Source organism: Clarias gariepinus, chromosome 1 (genome assembly GCF_024256425.1).
Source record: "Clarias gariepinus isolate MV-2021 ecotype Netherlands chromosome 1, CGAR_prim_01v2, whole genome shotgun sequence".
NCBI lineage: Eukaryota > Metazoa > Chordata > Actinopteri > Siluriformes > Clariidae > Clarias > Clarias gariepinus.
In genome coordinates, this window is record NC_071100.1 from 20244641 (window position 1) to 20255972 (window position 11332).

The 11332-nt window shown below is 37.6% G+C and overlaps 1 protein-coding gene across 1 annotated transcript in view; it reads right to left on the reverse strand.

The window, feature by feature from the left end:
• Window positions 1–10811, reverse strand: part of LOC128529789 (calpain-1 catalytic subunit-like) — a 314185-nt gene extending 303374 nt beyond the window's left edge. The window contains exon 1 of the mRNA XM_053503322.1: window positions 10692–10811. The gene's annotated coding sequence lies outside the window, so the exon portion shown is untranslated. The remainder of the gene's footprint in view (window positions 1–10691) is intronic.
• Between the last annotated feature and the right edge of the window lie 521 nt (window positions 10812–11332).

Here is an 11332-nt window from a genome sequence, read left to right on the forward strand (position 1 = left end):
GGTCTGTCTCTTGAGAACTGTAGAATAAACCAGGAACAACCAACTGATAGAAAAAACCAAGGGCAAAGCAGGGAGGATAAAATCCTGGAAAAACCAACTAAAACCCAAGGACAGAAGAAATAATCAGGTGACAGACACCAGATAAGCACAAGAAACTAGAAACCAGATAAAAAGAGGGGCTAACGAGGTGTACGGGAAACTATGTAATAAACTATACACTGAAACTAAACTTGAAAGAATCAGGGGATCTCCCTGCGAGACAGTATGTGTGTGTGTGAAGATGGCCATGTGGGCAAACTGGATGGGCAGATAAGAAATAGGAAAAATCAGAGACACAGAGCTAGTCTTGTGAATAAAATATTTTAATAAGAGTAGACTAGAATAAAAAGGCATATTTACATGGTAATAATATAAAATACAAAGAATAAAAGCCCAACGTAAAATACAAAACATAAGGGGCCAGGGTAAAAGCATCAATAGAAATAAAATTCCTCAGAAGGAACACGGTCTGAACTGCTCTGGCTGTCCGAATCATCCAAAGGGATGAAGTCATCAATGGAGAAGTCGCAGTTGGCTATAAAATAGAATAAAATGTATAAAAACATTGAATGGGGTAAAATAAGGCAAAAAAGTAAAATAGTGTAAAGGAGATGCTTACCCATGGCTGGTCTCTTGAAAAATGAAGAACATACCAAAGAAAAAAACAAGGAAAAAGCCTTGAAAACAAGCGGCACCCCTATATTTTTATAAAAAAGATATGAAAAGTGTAAAGATAATAGAAAATAATTATTAAAGAAGATGTATTATAATGGAGAGAAGTTTCGAGCATAGTAAGAGTCAGATAAGCGCAGGAAGAAGTCACATAACGAGGTGTAAATATAAAGGGAAAGAGTTATGAGCATGGAGAGGAGTCAGATAGCGAGGTGTATGACATAATGGTACAAGATGAGAGAAATTTAATTTTAATGGAAAAATTAATTGATAAAAACTGAATTATAATGGATTATAATTTTGCTGTGGTCAAACGAGGTGAAGGTACAGGGGAGGAGACTGGAGATCCCCCCCTCTTAGAAACTGTATAAAAGGAGCATGATTTTGACTGTGAATTCAGTCTGGACTTGGCACTGCTTTGGTTCTGATCCAAGGCATGGCTAGGCTGGCTCATCTGGGTTCTTATTGCTGCAATAAAAGCCTGACTTACTTCATCCAGCTCTGCGTGGCGTAATGTTCTTTAATTCTTCTTTAATTCTCTTTGTTAATGATTTGTTAACTGATTGATATTTTAATCTAACAGCAACATCAACAGGTGGAAGAATTTTCTCCCACAATATATAGAATTTACATATATTTATTTAACAGACTTTTTTAACTAAAACAAGCTTAGCAGTGATATAACACAATCAGAGATGGCTGTTACGAGTTTAAGTGCCTTGCTTAAGGGTCCAACAGGTCCAACCCTTCCGGTATTGTTGGGAACTTTTTCAGAGACCAGTAGACTTCTTTCAAGCAGAAATTACTCTTTATTGAGAACTTGCCGAGCGTCGCTGTAGTCATCCAAATCTGACTAAAAACTCAGCTCTTGACAGTTTATACTTTACAAGAGGGAGGGATACAAAGAGGTGGAGACAATCTAAACAAAGCATAGTCTAGTACAGGAGTCAGTCTGGTAACGGAAGTTCCCCAGCCCTGATCTCATCAGCATAACAGTGGCTTTCAAATGCATAGGTGCTAATCTAATCAGCCTGACAGTATCACCCAAACCTTCACATTATAATAGAGACAGGCACAGCCTGGCCTTGAGGTTAGCCTTCACATTGACTTTGGGACACTACCCAGTGGTCAGGAAGTACATAGAGACAAAAAGGTTCATGTCTCAGACACCTGGGCTACCAGACTTGATCTTCTTAGAATGTCATTAACTTTACCTTAAAATGTAAAACCCAATGTACAGTTGTGGCCAAAAGTTGAGAATTACATAAATATTGGAAATTGGAAAAGTTGCTGCTTAAGTTTTCATAATAGCAATTTGCATATACTCAAGAATGTTATGAAGAGTGATCAGATGAATTGCATAGTCCTTCTTTGCCATGAAAATTAACTTAATCCCAAAAAAACCTTTTCACCTCATTTTCACTGCTGAGATCATTTCAGTAATCGTCTTGTTAACTCAGTTCACAACAGTTTGGTGAAGAACAATGCATTTTCCAGCATGATGAAGCACCATGCCATAAGGCAAAAGTGATAACTAAGTGTCTCGGGGACCAAACGTTGAAATTTTGGGTCCATGGCCTGGAAACTTCCCAGATCTTAATCCCATTGAAAACTTGTGGTCAATCCTCAAGAGGCGGGTGAACAAACAAAAACCCACTAATTCTGACAAACTCCAAGAAGTGATTATGTAAGAAGGGGTTACTATCAGTCAGGATTTGGCCCAGAAGTTAATTGAGAGCATGTCCAGTCGAATTGCAGAGGTCCTGAAAAAGAAGGGCCAACACTGCAAATACTGACTCTTTGCATAAATGTCATGTAATTGTCGATAAAAGCCTTTGAAACGTATGAAGTGCTTGTAATTATATTTCAGTACATCACAGAAACAACTGAAAAAAGATCTAAAAGCAGTTTAGCAGCAAACTTTGTGAAAACTAATATTTGTGTCATTCTCAAAACTTTTGGCCAGGACTGTATACAACTCTTTTAGTTTATATACTATTATGTTGAAATCTAGATTTAACATTTTATAAATTTGTAATCCTACAGTAGTCACAACGCTGTAATGTTGCTATATGGCCCAGCTCAAACCTTCACATGTAAGACCTTCATGCACAGGAGTTGACAAATCATTCGCTTGGGGAGGCAGACAGTAAGTGTGGAAATATACTTGCTTTTATCTGCGCATACACGCACACAATGACTGCTTCATGTATCCGGTATTTGATTGGTGCGTGGCCTGTGCATCTCCTCAGAAATTAATGTGATGTGCCAGCAAGCTGTAATTTGCATGTGAACAGTAGGGGACAGTGTAGTCATCAGACATGACATAAATGGCGGAAAGTTTCAATCAGCACCAATTGTATGATGCTTCTTTACGTCGGCACGTTAACAAATGTGCATGTCAAAACATTTAATACAAAAGAGAGAGTAATTCCACCATCCCATACACTGAGGCGTAGTATTGTGTGGAGATTTACTCTGAGTTGCTTCTCCAGCCATTCCTCAATTTAGCCAGGAATAAGTCCTGTTTTTTGGATGGGCTCATCTAGGAAGTGTTGCAATTGTTCATTATTATTTCCTTGGGCTTTGTCCCTTTATTCTAGGAATAGCATCAAATCCATCTTAAATGGCGACACCGATACTAGGCTCCTCAAGTCTTGTCATATTTGTTTACTTCATGCAAAACTGTCTGATTCAATTCTTTAGTCTTTCCCCCTACTGAAATCCTCCAGTAACACACATCGTACATTTACATTCAGGCATTCTTTACAGAGCGACTTACAGAAAGTGCTTTGAAGTTTACATCACTGGATAGACACTTACACTGGGTTACTGGGTTACTAACTAAGTGCAATCAGTCAAACACAACTGGGAAGAGTTTTTTTTTTTTTTTACATTTTAATATACATCGTATATAGGCAAATATGTGAAAAAAATACACTCACAAAATTGCATACATTTCTTCCTTTAGACACTTAGTCTGGACCGCTAGGTATTTTGTTTGCTTATATTTGTTTGTCTTTTTTCTGTAACTGGCTAAATACTTGACCTTTTCCTCAATTTGTAGCATCAAAAACCAAAACTAAAACGCGTCTAACTTGAATTATGGTCATAAATGTACACACAATAGGCAATAGAACTGAACAAGGATCAAAGATCTTTCATTTGCAAAATGATTTACGAAAAAAAATTATAATAAAAAACAGTTGTGATGATCCAAGTACTGCTGTGAAGCCTCTAAAATAAGCTCTGTGGCAGCCAGTTGCCAACACGTCACATAATTTGTTGAACCGTTTCCACTTTCTGCAATTAAAGTCACATGATCTAAATATAAAGATGGGTATATATAAAGCTCAAGAGTTTATTTAAAAACATACATAAATTAAGAGCCCCATAACCATCACGGAGCTTTCAAATCAAACCATAGACAAATCAAATACTGGAAAAGTATCAGTCATCGTCTGGTTACTACAATATCCCAAATTCTGAATATCCTAAAAAGCACCTCAAGATCCATGCTTTATTTATTTATTTTTGGTGTTTGATTACAGCACACAATGTGGTGGCCAGTTCATGTGTGAAAATGATTGCTCATGCTCCCACAGCCACTTTTTGACACTTTGAGTTCTGGAATATGCCTGTACATCAGTGACGGAAAAATCCATAGATGTGATAACCTGATCATTCAGTACATTCAGACTAGAGATCACCCGATATGGGTTTTTTTATAACCGATGCCGATGCCGATGTTTAGAGGTCAGGGTCAGCCGATGGCCGATATGTGTTGCCGATTTCTTTGGCCGATTTTTAGGGCCGATATCTTGAAGTTTTCCCTTTCATTTGCATGCTAAAAGGTCACACTAATAACGAGTGGATGCACAACATTTCTAAACTTAACATAATTTATTGAACACTGACTTATAAATAAAACAGGTAATATAAAAAAACTGTGAATCATTTACATAAATGTTTTAGAGCATTTATCTAGCAGAATTTTTCAAGTTTGTTGGAAAATGAATAAACTTAAATATACATTTAAATAAAATAAATACAACATAAATAAAATAAATAAAAATCAATTAAACTGAAAAATATAAAAATAAAAACTAATATATACAAAACATAATAAAAAAAATTATGACGACGTGCTGAAACACTAGCAACCAGCAACATTTGTGTTCGGTATAAATGACACAGAACATCTGAAGTGCATTCTAGTGCATTGAAGCTTTGGCTTGGGGTCCTTCACACGCGGCAGCAGCACATTCCACCGCATCAATAACATGGGACTGTCCGCGGATGTGCCTGACTTTAAATCGGCGCTACTAAACAAGGATATCGGCCGATGCCGATATATTAAAAAATGACAAATATCGGCGCGATATATCGGTCGACCTCTAATTCAGACAGGTAATCAGATGATTTAATTTTATTACCACATAACATTGGGTCAATCTGGACTCATCAGACCACATGTCCTTTTCCATTGCACCAAAGTCCAATCTTTATGCTCCCCAAAGCAAGTTGAAGCCATTTTTTCTGGTGAGTTTCCCAAACGGGTGTTTTTTCTTATGGCCACTCAGCTGTTTAGTCCCAATCCTGGGAGTTCCTATCACACTGTATGTGTATAGAAATGCTCTTACTTTTACTATTATAGCTATAGTTTTACTGTTGATTCTTACACCATGCAACTTCACCAAGTCTTTAATTGATCTCCACTATAGTTCAGCACAATCCTTTCAGGTTTGGATAATGTGTTGAAGGTTCTTAACCCAGTTTGAGTAATTTTTAGGCAGCATATATATAATGGCAATGCTGACTCAGACGGTTGAGACTCTAGGTTGCTGATTGGAGGGTCGGGGGTTCAAGCCCAGCCACCACCAGGTCACCACTGTTGGGCCCTTGATCAAGACCCTCAAGGCCAACTGCTCAAATTTATACCCAGCCACTGAGATTCAATGCCGGTCCCAAGTCTGGAGAAACTGTGTGGTTTGTGACATGAAGGACACCTGGTGTGATACCTTGTGCCGGAATTTGTGGCTCAAATAATCCAGTGAGGTGACCTCTCGAACTACAGGCCAAAGCCTGAAGAAAATAAATAAATCAGAATAATGCATAACTGCAACACTTCCTAGATGCGGCTATACAAAAAGAAAAAAAAAAAAAGATAAGTCAGAGAAGCAACACAGAGGGTTGTCATCAAAACACTTCAGTGTGGGAGTTCTGTTCTTATTGTTATGTTCACAGTCTTTTTAATCCCATCGACTGAGCAGTAAATAAAGATAAGTTAAGCTAAGATAAACCTTTATTTGTCCCACACAATGGGGAAATTTCTAAATCACATCAGCAAAGAAAAATATGCATAAAGAAGGAACAGTACAGTGTATGAATACAAAAGAAAAAAACAAACATTATTAAAAAACAAGTATTTATACAGTAAATAAAAAGTTTACAGTTTTAAAATGTACTTACAGTAAGAAAGATTTGATGTTTGGCAGGAACAATTTTCATTCTTTTATTTAAATACTGTACTGACTTTACGATCACTTTGCTCAGACAACAGCTGAACATTATTACACTGCAGCAACACTTGCATATGGACATAGAAATGGAGATGGAAAAAATAAAAAACAAGCCTGGGCAGAACACTGGCGCTCTAGCGTGCTTGAGGTTAACTAACACACTCAAGACTTGCTTATTCTCTATTACATAAAAATGTCTTTCAATCATGAAATGCCGTCTCCAAATAGGCTTCAAAAATGCAGCTTGTCTTATAAAAGTTCCATTTGTTCGATTGTTAATATGAATCTATGATTCATTCCAGCTGTTTCAGTCAACAAAACTCTGTTTCACTGAAGCTGCTTTCATCATGCTCACATTGTACAGAAAACTACAGTTCTACAGTATTAAGGATGTAATTTCAGGTTATTGTTAATGTATTTGTTTCTGCACTCAGGGCAATACCTCTGTAACTGTTGCATGTGACCCGAGTCTTGGCATGAGAGGTGAAGGAGAGACTCGACAGTCTTGGGAAAAGCTTTGTGTAATTCAAGCCAGGCTTGTTTTTTCCCAGTCCCCTCCTTCTTGACTGTAAAGTACAGCCAAGACCTGAAATATGGACTGATTAGTCACTGTTCAAACTGCTGTGCTGAGCTGGGACTTTAGTGAACTCCTAACACACACACACACACACACATACACACACACACAACCAAGCAACTAATGCAGCCAGGAGGGTGTGGTGTTCGAACATGGAAACAGCGACGTGAATAGCTGCCATATCTGTGTGTGTGTGTGTGTGTGTGTGTGTGTGTGTGTGTGTGTGTGTGTGTGTGTGTGTGTGCATGCTTGATGTTGCCTATATTTCTAAGACTATTTGCAAAATCGAAAATCATGTGCTGTCTGCCAACAAACCTGAGATCTGAGTACTTTTTCCATGTTTTAATTCTTGAGAATTTTTTTTCCATCTCACTCTCTCTCTTATTGGCTGAACACAAACAGCAGGTTTAAACCACAAGCCATAACTTCTCATTACTGGCATGCATCATGTTACAATCCTTTAAACCAGGGACTGGAATTCTTCCTCATTTCATTGACATCATTTAATTTGACTCACTAATAAGAATCGACTCTTTTGGCTCCCGAAAGGCTCACTGCCTTTTTTTTAAATTATAAAAAAAAGAAAAATACAGGACAAAGCTTGTGGAATTTTCTCTAATGATTGCTTGTGTTTGACTAACTGTTTCTGAAAATGTCATGAAATCTTTACCTTTAAATTAACATTATAGATTATAACATCACGTTGCAGGAAAACAGAAAGAAAAAACTGCAAGCGATCAACTTTTACTTAAAAGAGCCGAACTTTCTTCCACAAGCTATGCATTAAGTGCAGATTATGAGACTTTTTTCATTTTGTGCAATAATACAAGGACTTTCTTATACCAGGGATATGAGAGCAAGTTCAGACAAACATGCACATATACACACATTATAGACAAAAGCTGAAAATGCAAGATTTACTGACAAATGCATGGATAATAAGCAACATGCCTGAGTAAATGTGTAGCTGGATAAACTATTCAGTAAGCCGCTATAAAAGCCGCTATATGTCTGCAGGCCATCGGCCCTGATAATAGCTTGTTTATGATGTATCCAGACAGGTGTCTCTCATTTACAATCGACTTAAAAATGCCTTTAGACACGATAAACAATGCAATATTAGATGCTGACTAATTATAAAAAGGCAGACATCAGTGGACCAACTCATGTCTTGGCTTGTATTAACTGCTTTCATTTGCAACAACTGGTGGTCCAAAATTACCACCAACACTAAACATATTCATGTGTACACACACGCACAAACAGATTTAGTCGCACAACACACAGCGATCACTGCATTAATAAAATCCTATCATATTTCCAAGATTCCATGTGAGTGGGCAAAGGTTACGTGTGGGTGTGAGCTTTATGCAATTGAAACCGCAGGCGAAAAAATTGCCACAGGCTTGCGTGCTCTCTTTATCCAAAGAAAAAAGGAAGACCTTTACCAGCAAATCATATGGGAATAAGCAAATAAATGTCAGGTTTTAAAGATTTCCTTTCCAATTGCCTTAAGCAATTGGCATCATACTAGACCCTGAGTAATTACACTGCCTGACCAGAAAAAAAAGTCCCCACACTAAGATTTCATTCAGTTGCTTTTAGTTTTGATTATAGCACACCACGTGGTGACCAGTTCATGTGTAAAAATGATTCCTCGTGCTCCCAGAGCCACTCTTTCACAATTTGAGTCCTGCAAAATGGTGGTGAAGAGAAACTCCATAGATGTGATAATTCAGTCATTCAGTACATTCAGGTCATCATAACACTGCCTCCAAAGTACAGTGGCCACTATGCATGATGGGTGCATCACTTCATGAGCTTCCTTTCTTACCCTGACACGCCCATCACTCTAGAGTAGGGTCAATCTGACTCATCAGAGCTGTTTAGTCCCAATCCTGTATGTTCTCATCATGTGGTGTGCATACAGAAATGCTTTTACGTTTACTATTAAACATAGCCCTGATTTCTACTGATGATTTTTTTAACCATGCAATCTGGTTCAGCACTATGCTTCCAGGTATGGATAATGTGTTAAAGGGTTATTAATTCTGGTGCAGTAAATACAAACTTCCTTAGTTGTTTTCTTTGCTTAATGCAGCCCAATAATTTGACCCTTTAGAAATGGTGACTTTTTTTGGTCAGGCAGTGTATATTCATTCATTTATTTATTTATTCATTCTTGTACCACTGGGATGTGGAGCCTCAGGAACATTGAGCGTGAAATGGAAATACACCAAGAATTAGACAGTAACCCATCACAAGCATGCGTCACACAAACACACACCTAGGATACACTAGCTCAGAAAGGGTAGAACTTTCACACACATGGATTATTCCTTGTATTTATTCCGCCTGGTTGAACTAGTAAACTCATGACAGGACATATAAAATAAATTAAGACAAATGTGCAAATATATGCATTTATTTTCCATCTTGCAGCTCAGGTGTCTTTCAGATCATTATCATTGGCTCAAGTCTAAGTGGTAATGTAATTAAAAAAATTTAAATCTTTGTAACAACCGTCCTTACATTAATGATTAATTCCTAACCTTGTAAATGTCATCTCTACTCAGTGATATTACTTGATCGTGCAGTCCTTAATAAACTACATTTAATAATGTTTAAGGTGAATATCTCTGTCCTAGAAAATAAAAAGAATCCAGGTTGAAGTTCTTGGTGCATTAAAGAGTTCTTTAACTCTCTGGTGCCAAACATATAATTATTAAATTCACATGTTTCAATCTGGGCGCTTATCTTCAGTGAAAGGCAATCTTAATGCTTCAGCATACCAAGACATCTTGGACAATGCTACGCTTCCAGGTTTGTGGAAACAGTTTGGGGAAAGCCCTTTTCTATTACAACATGACTGTGCCCCAGTGCACTAACCTGGGACTATAAAGACATAGTTTAAGGAAATCGGTGTGGAAGAACTTGACTGGCCCGAATCCAATCAAGCACATATGGGATGAAATGGAATAGATATTGCGAGCCAGGCCAAAATCTTGTGGACAGCCTTCCAAGATGAGTGGAAGCTGTTATAGCTGCAAATGGGGGACCAATCTATAGTGAAGTATTTGGATACGTCATTGCAGGTTTGGACAAATACTTTTGTCCATACACTGTAGTGTATCACTCTCATGAAGTTTTACATGCCTTACAAAAACTAAAAGTAGCATCAAATCAGACTTGAGCATCAGCCATTACTGAGAAGTGAATCAAAAAATCATAAACTGATATATGAACTTGATGTGCATGTCTTCTTCACAGCAAAGCTGACTAGTCGGCTCTGTGCCAATGACACAAACACACACCAGTTTTACTGATGAAACACCACACTTCCTGTTGAGGTGCTGAGACGTAAACACAAGTGTAATGAGCTCGGAAGTAATCACTAGAAGTTCTCTAAGATCACACGGTGATAAAATAACACAGTAAATAAGGGTGAGTATGTGAATTATCCTACATTACTGCAACACTGACATGCCTGAGGAGGGATCTTGTTTAAAGGCAGACAGGCAGGCAGGCGTGTGCGGTGGAGATAAGAAATGTTTTTTTTAGATTTTGTGTCAAGTTTGATGTCTCCACTTCCTGAATTAAAACCCAGTAAGAGACTGCTCATGCTTGGGCAAGAAAACTTGCTGAAATTTTGATCCTTCAAAATCAACCCAGTTGTAAGAGATTAAAACTGCATCCTGACAAAACAGCAGCAACAAGTCCATGCATCAGATTAAAAACTATTATATCAATAATAACTCCTTAGGCTACATAGTTGCAAGAAAAGACGCAACGTGTTTATACAATGTTACAAACTTTGTGTCAACATCAAAGCTCAGCCAGTGTAAACAACACGGGAAGGTTTTAAAAACAGAACCACGTACCGTGAGCCTGTGCGGTGCGCGTGCCGAAACAAAAGCGTCCGTAATGAAGAGTTTTATGGTTTTTTTATGGTGCCATTCGGGTGAAGAGAGAGATTTCCACACCTGGTTTTCTGTCAGAACCGCCCAGCTCTGTGCGCATGCGCAGTCAAATCAAGCCCTAAAGCTACAACCCAAGTTTATCCGCATACTACCGTATTTAACACCTATACGTACTTATCAGAAATTATTTCAACAAGCGTTAATATTAGTATAGTGAGTCATTTGTTCCGGATAAAATATAATCAGTGTCAAATTTTTAGTTTTAGATTAAAGTGTTTATTTTATATACACATATTTAAAGCTAAAGAGCCTTTTATGTCTTTTTCTTCTCACTTCCATTATAAAGGAGGTTGTTTTTCTATGTTCAGCACAGAGCGGTGTTACTGTACTAACAGGAATGTGTTCTAACAGCTGTAGAAAATCCACTGCGAGTCTATTCGTTGTTTTACGGTAATCACTAGTTGGTTTTGGAGAAAAAAAAATCTTTTCTTTTGACGATGTGAGCGTTAAAAAATTACACGCACATTTCATTACTATACCTTTTAGGTTTTCAAATTGTTCTCTACTATATGACTGTTTATATACACTAACTGATTGGCGAA